The following is an 11,493-nucleotide window of genomic DNA, read 5'->3' as shown; positions in this document are numbered from 1 at the left end:
GAATGATCGCAACTCCAACAAAGCCAGTCCGGGCAGAAAGTCCAATTAACCACCAAAAAGATGGAAGTGTGATGTGGCTCAAGTAGTAGAGCACTAGCCTTGAGTTAAAAAAAAACTGGTAAGAATATGAGGCTCTGAGTTCAAATGTCAGTATTGGCACACACACACACATACACATAACATACAAATATGAATAGACAATATTATGGATGATGTTAATCTGTTTTTAGATTTTACAGGTGGTATAAGAAGTGAATTAATAGTTTTTTCAAATTCTTTATTGTGATTAAGTGATTACATAATTTCCAAAATTTCACAGTATTGTGGGATAGTGATGCTTAGTTAAAGTCACAAACACATTCTAACTTTCATGGGGCAAATGTATCATGGTCTATAACATTTATGAGTTCTATGAGCTTTGCAATACAATTGTGTAAATTAAGAGCTTATAGATTGTATCTTCCCTAATTTTTATCTCCTGGAATCTTGCTGAAAGAATTCTTTCCTAACCAGTGCTTAGGATTCCCATTGTCAAGGGAGGGAGGAATCATTTTGATACTAAACAGATGGCACTGTTGGGGAGTCGGGTGGCAGCATAAGGCAGCTTGCGCTACCTGGTGGTGACATTACGGATTTCCATCATTCTGCTGTCAGATCTTCCCCATCACCCAGGTCCACAACCTGCTTGCTCTTTGTGCTGAACTGGACTGCTGGACTGTTGGTCTTCTTGGCCTGAGATCGCTGTCAGCTCTGCTACCATTAAGGGTCTGGTGCATTATTTTCTTTTTTTTTTTTTTTTTTTTTTCGTTTTGGGCTGGTAGCAGGCCTGGAGTTCAGGGCCTGGGCGCTGCCCTGAGTCTTGTGGTTGAACCATAAGGCAGGAGCCTGGAGGGCCATGCTTTGTGCTGGCCCAGGTTACACGTGTGCAAGACTAGACTGTGCTTCTGGGCTTCACAGGAGTTCAAGCTAATTAGTATTAAACACCTTTAAAAAATTTTTTTTGGTCATAGGACTTGAACTCTGGGGCCTGGGCGCTGTCCCTCAGCTCTTCAGCTCAAGGCTTGTGCTCTACCTACCACCTGAGCCACAGCTCCACTTCCCATTTTCTGAGTGGTTTATTGGAGGTTAGAGTCTCATGGACTTTCTTGGCTGGGCTGGCTTTGAATGTTGATCTTCAGACCTCAGCCTTCTGAGTAGCTAGGATTACAGGCGTGAGCCACCAACGCCTGGCTAAATTTAAACATCTTGTTTTGTTTTGTTTTTTGTCGGTCGTGGGGCTTGAAGTCTGGGCTTGGGCGCTGTCCCTGCACTCTTCAGCTCAAGGCGAGCGCTCTACCACTTGAGCCACAGCACCACTTCCAGTTTTCTGGTGGTTTATTGGAGATAAGAGTCTCACGGACTTTGCTGCCTGGACTGGCTTTGAACCATGATCCTCATATCTCAGCCTCCTGAGGAGCTAGGATTACAGGTGTGAGCCACCAGCACCCAGCTAGTATTAGACATCTTGATGGAAGACACAAAATATTCTTCTTTGTCTTATCTTCCTTTAATAAAATTATTAAAACATCTTTAAGTATTTTCAACGGAGACTGCTCTGTCTTGAGAAGAAATTATCCAAATTTCCTCGACAGCCTTTTTTTATTCTATCTTTTTTCACTCCCCACTTCTTTTACTTAGGGATTGAACTCATGGCTTCTGGCTTCATGAGCTATAGCTCTTAAGCTCTGCATCCCAAACTCCTTTGTTTTCTGTTTGTTTCTTTTTGGTGCCCATTTTGAGGCTTGAACTCAGGCCCTAGGTGCTGTCTCTTAGCTTTTGCGCTCAAGGCTAGTGCTCTACCACTTGAACCATAGCTCTACTTCCAGCTCTTTGATGGTGATTCATTGGAGATAAGAATCTCACAGACTTTTCTGCCCAGATGGCTTTGAACTTTGATCCTCAGATCTCAACCTCCTGAGTAGCTAAGATTACAGGCATGAGCCAACAATGCCCACTTTGTTTCGGAAATAGCTTCTTGCAAACTTTGCCTAGACTGATCTTGAACTCTCACTATCCTCCTGCCTCTGCCTCCAGAGAAATTGGGACTACAGGTATGTACTAGTACATCTGGCTATTCCAGCTTATCTTCCAAAATGAGGCTCAAGGGTTGCAATGTCCAATTGTGTTCATCTTTTTGGTTTGTTTTGTGAAGGTGTAAACAATCCAAGACCAAAATCCACCAGGTAAATTTAATTGCAATTACCATAACAAATTAAACAAACTAAAATTTTAAATAAAAAAAGAACACTAAAAATGTTTTTCAATAGGCTGGTGGCAGGGATGGCTTAGTGGTAGAGGAGATACTTGGTGTTTGCAAGGCTCTGAGCTCAATTCTCAGTACCTCCTCCCCCCACCCTCCAAAAGAGACTAGCATTAGGTTTATTCTTGTACTTTCTATTGTGGAAGACATCCTCTCCAAAGCCAAAGTCCCTGACAGCCCCCCAGGCCATGGATTCTGCTTCTCAATCTAGAGAGAGATGGCCATAAAGTAGTCCTCTTGGCAGGATATGGCATGCCTTCCCTCCCTACTCTCTCTTTTCCTTCCTTCCTTCCTTCTTCCCTCCCTCATCCCTTCCTCCTCCTCCTCCATCTGCATTGGATGACATGTTGGGCAGAGTGATGCCCACATTCAGTTAGAGTTTACACTTTCTTTTTTCCTTTTATGCTGGGCTTGAACTCAGCTTCTGGGTTCTATCCTTGAGGTTTTTTTTTTTTTTTTTTTGAGCCACAACTCCATTTTGTGGCTTTTGTTGATAGCTAATTGGAAAGAAAGTCTTTGGACTTTCTTTTCCAGACTGATTTTGAACTTGATGCTCAGATCTCAGACTCCTAAATAGCTAGAATTACAGGTATGAGCCATTGGCTCCAGCAGAGTTCACACTTTGGAAGTACATGTTTTCAGTGAAACTCATTATTTTTGGCTTTGATATTTGTGAATTTGCCTACTAAAATTCTTGGATATCCCCCAGTACTTGTAAAACTTTTGAGGTAATTCATAAACACTCAACAAATGACAAAAGATTTGAGTTTATTACCATGTATGTTCCCAGGTGAGGCTGAACAGTGTCTCATTTCCTGTGAACACACATCCCTTTTATAATCTGTTTACTGCCCAGATTTTCCATGCCTTTGTGCTTTTGAGGGTATTTAATGTTTTATTTATTCACTTATTTATTTATGTTTTGTATGAACTCAGGTTCTCATACTCTCCCTTAGCTTTTTTCTTTCCTCCAAGGGGGTACTCTAGCCAAACCTTACTTGTAATCCTAGATATTCAGGAGGCTGAGATCTGAGAATTAAGGTTCAAAGCCAGTGAGCCATCAAAGTCCATGAGACTTTTCTTTTTTTGTCAGTTGTAGAGCTTGAACTCTGGGTCTGGGCACTATCCCTTAGCTCTTTAGCTCAAGGCTAGTGCTCTACCACTTGGGCCACAGTGCCAGTTCTGGTTTTCTGAGTGGTTTATTGAACATAAGACTCTCACGGGCCGGGTGCTGGTGGCTCACGCCTGTAATCCTAGCTACTCAGGAGGCTGAGATCTGAGGATCGAGGTTCAAAGCCAGCCGAGGCAGGAGAGACCGTGAGACTCCTATCTCCAATAAACCACCAGAAAACCGGAAGTGGCGCTGTAGCTCAAGTGGTACAGCGCTCGCCTTGAGCTGAAGAGCTGAGGGACAGCGCCCAGGCCCAGAGTTCAAACCCCAAGACCGACAAAAAAAAAAGACTCTCACGGCCTTTCCAGCCCAGGCTGGCTTTGAACCACAGATCCTCAGATCTCAGCTTCCTTAGTAGCTAGGATTACAGGTGTGAGCCACCGGCACCTGGCTGAGACTTTTATTTTCAATTAACCACCTAAAAACCAGAAGTAGCACTGTGGAAAAGTTAAGGGACAGTGCTCAGGTTCCTGAGTTCAAATCCCAATATTGGCACATAAACAAAACAAAGCAAAAAACAAACCCTTGGAATTGATATTTAGAACAAATCTTAACAAACACCAGGCACATTTCTCTGATTTATTTAGTTTTCCTCCCATTGTAAAGAAGCAGAGTCCCAAGCTCTCAGTAAGTGTTAGCCCAGAAGCCTCCTCCCTCATGGCTTAACATGCTCTTTCCCTAGGCAACACTAGGCCATGTAGTAAAGGCAGCAAATGATTAGTCCCTACCCCTTTTCCCTGAGAAATCACCCCTTTGGAATAGCTATGACCATAGAAGGCCAGATCAGCTGGGCAGTGGCTCATGCCTGTAATCCTAGCTAATGAGGAGGCTGAGATCTGAGGATCATGGTTGAAAGCCACCTGGGCAGAAAAGTCTGAGAGACTCTTATCTCCAATAAACCACTAGAAAACTGGAAGTGGTGCTGTGGCTCAAGCAATAAAGCACTTGCCTTGAGCTGAAGAGCTCAAGGACAGCGTCCAAGCCCAGAGTTCAAGTCCCATGACTGGCCAAAAAAAAAAAAAGGGCAGCAAGATCCTCCAAATCCTGGAGGTTATAAAAGGTCACTTGAGACAATAGTCAGCACATCTCACCTACTGAGACGGGGTCTTGCAGGTCCCTTTACTGGCAATAAACTTTTCCTTTGTTCTTTGTACCTGGATGTCCATGTAGTTTTCTGGCAGAGTCTAATTTACTCTAACAGGAAGGTTAATGCAGTGTCATGTAGCTAGCTAGTACTTCTATTTAGCCCTTTCGATCCCTAAGTCCACTCTAGAAGTTCTAATAATATCCAAGTTGTATTGTTTTAATGGCTTTATTTTTGCTGATGAAATCATTCTGTGGACTGATAATGTAGAACTTTGCAACCAAGCACTGGTGGCAGATGCCTGTAATCCTATTCAGGAGGCTGAGATCTGAAGATTGAGGTTCAAAGCTACCCAGCCAGAAAAGCCCAGGAGATGCTAATTTCCAATTAACCAGCAAAGAGCTGAAAGTGGAGCTGTGGCTCAAGTGCTAGAGCACCAGCCTTGAAAGGAAAAAGCTAAGGGACAGCATCCAGGTCTTGAGCTCAACTCCAGAGCCAGTGTGTGTACCCAGGCACAAAATATTTAGAAAAAAATAATATGAAAAATAATATAAAAGTCTTCTTCCTGCATCAATAGCGCTTGGTCTTGTTACACAATTCTAAGAGGAAAAGGATCCTGTTTGGGGTTACAAATATTAGTAGCAGCTCCCTCCTCCATTTTTTAGATTTCAGCAATAGTTGTACAGGTCAAGTCATGACCTTCCACAGGTTTGCTATGTCTTCCTCAGACTCTAGATGGCTAGGGATTGAACCCAGGGCTCAGGTATGCTAGGCAAACACACTACACTTGATTTGTATCCCCAGCCCTGGGAGAAAAAAATCTGGATTTGTGATTAGACCTAATGGATTAGATTGTGCCCACAGGATAATCCGGTATAATCCCTTCATATCGGGAGCCTTTGCCTTAATCACATTCTAAAGTCCTTTTTGCCATAAAAGGCAGCAGAGCATGTTCATAGGGTCAGGGGCCGAAATGAGGACATCTTTTGGGGCTGTTATTCTACCACAGAGCCCATGTAACTCCTTTACTCCTTTGCATCATTATTGGTAGATTGTGTGTGTATATGTGTATACATATATATAGTGGTATACACACACACACACACACACACACACACACACACACACACACACACACACACAGAGTCTGTAATAGAGCTTAAACTCAGGGCCTGGGCACTGTCCCTTGGCTTTTTTGCTCAAGACTAGTACTCAGGGCTGGGAAGGTGGCTCAGTGGTAGAGCGCTTGCCTTGCATGCATGAGGCCCTGGGTTTGATTCCTCAGCACCATATAAGCAAAATTTTTAAGCCGGAAGTGGGGCTGTGGCTCAAGTGGTAGAGTGCTAGCCTTGAGCTGAAGAGCTGAGGGACAGCGCCCAGGCCCAGAGTTCAGACTCCATGACTGGATCCCTCCCCCCCCCCCCCCCCAAAAAAAAGACTAGCACTCTACTACTTGAGTCACAGTTCCATTTCTAGCTTTTTGTTTGTTTGGTCGGTCCTGGGCATTGAACTCTGGGCCTGCCGGACATTTCTGGCTTTTTGACGGTTAATTGGAGATAATAGTCTCATGAACTTTCCTGCCTGGGCTCTCCATCTTCTGAGCTGCTAGAATTACAGGCACGAGCCATCAGCACCTGATTTGGCTTCTGTATTCTTTTTATTGTATTTTTTGGAAGTCCTCAGGCTTGAACTTGAGGTCTGAGCTGTCCCTGAGTTTCTTTTGCTCATGACTAACACTCTACCACTTGAGCCACAACTCTACTTCCAGCTTTTTTGGTAGTTTATTGGAGATAAGTGTCTCTTGCAGAAGTGGGGCTGTGGCTCAGAGTAGTTAGAGCAATAGCTTTGAGCACAAAAAGCTCAGGGACAGCACCCAGGCCCTGAGTTCAAGCTCCATGACTGACCAAAAACAAACAAACAAACAAACAAACAAGACAAAGCTGAGCCCTGGTGGCTCACGCCTAGCACTCTACTGCTTTGAGCCACAGCTCCACTTCTAATTTTCTGGAGGTTAATTGGAGATAAGAATCTCACAGACAGCTGGGCGCTGGTGGCTCACGCCTGTAATCCTAGCTACTCAGGAGGCTGAGATCTGAGGATCGCGGTTCAAAGCCAGCCCGGGCAGGAGAGACCGTGAGACTCCTATCTCCAATAAACCACCAGAAAACCGGAAGTGGCGCTGTAGCTCAAGTGGTAGAGCGCTCGCCTTGAGCTGAAGAGCTGAGGGACAGCGCCCAGGCCCAGAGTTCAAGCCCCACGACCAAAAAAAAAAAAAAAAAAGAATCTCACAGACTACCCTGCCTGGGCTGGCTTTGAACTGCAATCCTCAGATCTCAGGGAGTGAACCATGGAGCCTGGCTACTGTTCTGTTTTGTTTTGTTTTGTTTGTGGGTTTTTGTTTTACTATTTTTATCCGTATTTCCTCTTTTTTTAAAAAAAATTTTTTATTTTATTTAATTTTTTTTGTGAACATACTGTACAGAGGGGTTACAGTTACCTGGGCAGGATAATGCGTACATTTCTTATCAAGCATTGCAGCTTCCTCCTTTGTTTACCCTTCACATCCCTTCCCAGCCTCTCCCCTCCACCCCCCCATATTTCCTCTTTATGTTGCCTAAATTATCTCCCACTGCCAGCAATGGTTAACTAAAAGTCACTGCCACACACTTAGGTCTCCTACTATCTGTATACTTCTCAAATTAATACTATGTACTCTTTTGAAGAAGGTCAGTGACCAGCTCTACAGACCATGGTGATAAGGATTTTCTGAAATAACTTGGCCAACCTAAGACTAGATAGAGTGCCATGTGTGATCAATAGAGTTGCATACTGCTGCATTTAAACTCAAGGAGTTAAATTTGGTCGTTTTAAGTTGTTGTTGTTACCTATCCCCCACCCCCACCCTGGGTTGTGGGGCTTGAATTCTGGGCCTAGGCACTGTCTCTCAGCTCTTCAGCTCAAGGCTAGTACTCTACCACTTGAGCCATAGTGCCACTTCTGGTTTTCTGAGTGGTTTATTGGAGATAAGAGTCTCACAGATTTTCCTGCCTGGGCTGGCTTTGAATGGTAATCCTCAGATCTCAGATCTCAGCCTCCTGAGTAGCTAGGATTTCAGGTGTAAGCCACCAGCGCCTGGCTGCTTTTATGTTTTTGCAGTAGCTAAGTGTATGAAATTCCCTCCTGAAAATACTAAATACAAAGATGACAGTTAATATTTCCATTCGCCCCTCAAGTACATCCTGTCACAAAACTAGACCTCAAATGACAAACTTAAGAGGAGGCAAAAAGTCATAGCAACAACATGCGTACACAGCTTAAACATAGTAGTTACATATAAACCAAAAGAACAGCTGAATTAAACCTCTTGAAGATTGCTCACCTGTCTTTGGAGATATTGTAACTTCATAGAATGATTTCTTTGCATAACTACCTGTTTCTAAGAATTACCTAATGATAGTTCACCAACTCCTCAACATCTTCTTTTTTGGTCAGTTGTGGGGCCTGAACTCTGGGCTTGGGCGCTGTCCCTGAGCTCTTTAGCTCAAGGTGAGTGCTCTACCGATTGAGCCACAATGCCACTTCCGGTTTTCTAGTGGTTTAGTGGAGAAAAGAGTCTCACAGAGTTTCCTGCCTGGGCTGGCTTTGAACCATGATCCTCAGATCTCAGCCTTCTCTAGCTAGGATTACAGGCCTGAGCCACCAGCGCCCGGCTCCTCAACATCTTTTGAGTCTTCAGAAACAGGAATGCTGGGGCTGGGAAAGTGGCTCAGTGGTAGAGTGCTTGCCTTGCATGCATGAGGCCCTGGGTTCAATTCCTCAGCACCACATAAGCAGAAAAAAAAAAGCCGGAAGGGGCGTTGTGGCTCAAGTGGTAGAGCACTTGCCTTGAGCTGAAGAGCTGAGGGACAGCGCCCAGGCCCAGAGTTCAGACCCCACGACCGGACCCAAAAAAAAAAAAAGAAACAGGAATGCTTCAATGATATTTGATTCTTCCTGGTGATGTTGGAATATGGGATCTGTTAGTGTTGTCAAAGGCAAGAAAGAGTCAGTATCAGTGACATCAGATGCTTGGATAAAGACATGAGGTGAACGAACAATAATTATTGTTTAATCATCACTTGTTTGATAACTTTGTTCTACTATGGTCGGAGACTAAATCCTTAGTAATATAAGAACTGGCTAAATCAGTGGATGATTCTTCTTGTTTAAGGTCAGTGATAGAGATTTCTTCTTTTGTTCTGACCATACTACTATTTATCAATTCTGTGCTATTTTGGTTACTGAATTTGGATACATGAGTCATTAAATGGTAGCTGTATTGTCATCTTAGGCTGATGAATTTCAACTGGGAAATTGTCTGTGTCTAGTGCATCTGGAGGTTCATGAAAATCAGATGACTGAGTATCACCAACAGTTTGGGTTGGGGTATGGAAGAAGTGATGTCCTCTGTAGCAACAGTCTGAATGATGACTCTTGGTGTGTGATGCTACACTGTGACATTGTCACTTGTGTTCAACAGATGTTCTAGGGATAAAGCATGGATAATGATCTGTTCAGGAGAAGCAGGAGCAGCAGCAGTCAGGGTTACTATGGGACTAGCAGTCAGAGTTAGAGGAAGGCTTTGACTTGAGCTTGTTTGAAGTAGGTAGAGTGCTGGTGGGCTGCAAATGGAAAGATGGAAGAATGTTAAATGTCTGTAGTGTTCCATTGTTTAATGTTACTGTTGCTAGGTTAATGGTAGAAGCAAGAGAGTCTGTTGAAGAGACATGGTAATCTGGACTGGAATCTGCAATGCTGTCACAGGACTTGGTGATATGGCTGAATTACCTGACTCTGATCTGCACATGTTGTACACTGGAATTGGAATTACTGTTTGGAACTCCAGATCCTGATTTATTCTTCAAAAAGCACTGGATGTTGGTTTTTTATTGTTGTTGTTCTCATGTAATTGTTTAAGACCTTTATTAAGACAGGGACTGAAACATCCTTATAGTTTGCCATTTGCTTTTTGATGTCCAGGGTTTACTTCAAAGCCATTGTGGGGAATGGATTGTACTCTATCCCTCAGCTAATAGATCCCTGTTTATGTCATTTTCATCAGCTACATCAAGGTCTGCTATCCTAAGGATGGGATTGATTTCAACTTCCTTGTCTACTCAGTACCCCTACTCTGTTTCCAGGTCAGGTAGTTGAACATTGCTCTACTGAGTGGGTACCCACTCGTTCAGCCACAGCTGCCCAAGACACTCCTTGTGTGACTAAGTCACCTGGCTCAGTACTTGTTTATTTATGAACCCCTCTGCAAGTCTCTTTCCTTCATCTTCTGTCAATTTCCCCATGTTGCTGGTATCCTTCATCAGTCTGCACTGACCTTTGACAGATGATGAGCTGCTTCCTAGTGCTGCCTCTGTTGTTGGCCTAATCATTGCTATGCTTATTCAGAACTCCTTGAGCATTCTTCTATAAACTGTAAACAAAGGCTGGTTCAGGCCCCATGCTGTAGAAATCTTTTGTCCTTTAACATCTCAAAGATGATTCCAGCAGCACCTGTCATTTCATATGCCTTTAGATAGTATTTTATATTGCTCATCAAGATATCAATTTCTTCTTTGGTCCACGTCCCCTGCTTCCATTTATGTCCTCTGTTAGTTAGAGAATTCTTATCTTCTTTAGTTGTAAACTATGTCTGGCTAAATGCTGATACTTCCTTATTACTCAAGGCAGTCAGTTCATCTAGTCATTCATTCTGTAACATCTGACTCCTTGTCACAGTGGTTGTAATCACGGTCATCTCAAAACTCTGATCATTTTCTTCTTCTTTTTTTTTTTTTGGTCCGGTTGTGGGGCCTGAACTCTGGGCCTGAGCACTGTCCCTCAGCTCTTCAGCTCAAGGCTAGCGCTCTACCCCTTGAGCCACAGTGTCACTCCGGCTTTTTTTCTTTTTGCTTATGTGGTGCTGAGGAATGGAACCCAGGGCCTCAGGCATGCAAGGCAAGCACTCTACCACTGAGCCACCTTCCCAGCCCTCTGATCATTTTCTGAAATGGGAGTGCAACAAGTGATATGCAAGGAGTAGATTCATCAATACTCTGATCATCCTCAGTGCACAAACAAAGCCTCTTCTGAGGGGTTCAGTACTGTCCTCTGAGTCTATTTCATCAGCATTCTGAGGGCAATGAAGAATGAGTTTCCCTTCTGTGCCAAAGCCACAGATTTCAGTGTCTTCAGTTACGGTGTTAGAATCTCCTTCAACTGTGTTCATACTCAAATCTAGACAATGGTCCTTCCCAAATCACCTTCCCCTAGAGGGCAGCATGACTTTCATGTTATTCAGACTGTTTCTCCCAAAGTCCTGTCTGTCCAACAGTCAGGAAATGAGAGCTTTCACTCTGGTGTGGTTCCTTTGTATTCCTTGGTGTATGTAAGACTACAATTTTACATTGTCCTTTTAACAGTCCATTTACATTCCTGTTTTAGTTCTGGGCACTTTGGAAGAATCAGGATAGAGGCTCCAAAAAATACCAAGATAGAGAAAGCAACCATAGACGAGTGGTTGCAGCTGCAGTACAGATTACAATGTAAATAAAAACAATGACGACCATTTACACCATTCTTTCTGTATGTCAGGCATTTTTCCAATTTGGCAACTGAGTAAATTAACACGCAAAGATTACAAACATGTACCTGAAATGGCTGTTTGGAGAGGATATATGGATAGGTTAGTTGCTGTCCTGCTTGGGTCGTAAGATTGTGGTGGCGGCATAGGTATTCAATAAAGACTGAAACAACGAGATGCTTTTCAATAATACAAGAATTCAAAATAATCTTCCAATAAGTAGTAACCTCCCATACATCAAACAGGCATAGGCTGTAACAGTATGTGGCTCTGGGGATCTCTCTTCGAAGAGAGCATGTAGGTACGACAATGGAGTCTGGCAG

At 43.5% G+C, this 11,493-nt stretch overlaps 1 pseudogene; it reads right to left on the bottom strand.

The window, feature by feature from the left end:
• Positions 1-5,124: 5,124 nt before the first annotated feature.
• Positions 5,125-10,816, bottom strand: LOC122110977 (annotated as a pseudogene).
• Positions 10,817-11,493: the final 677 nt, after the last annotated feature.

The sequence above is a fragment of the Dipodomys spectabilis genome, unplaced genomic scaffold, assembly GCF_019054845.1.
Source record: "Dipodomys spectabilis isolate Male_0828 unplaced genomic scaffold, ASM1905484v1 ptg000083l, whole genome shotgun sequence".
Lineage (NCBI taxonomy): Eukaryota > Metazoa > Chordata > Mammalia > Rodentia > Heteromyidae > Dipodomys > Dipodomys spectabilis.
This window is presented reverse-complemented; position numbering and strand designations above follow the sequence as displayed.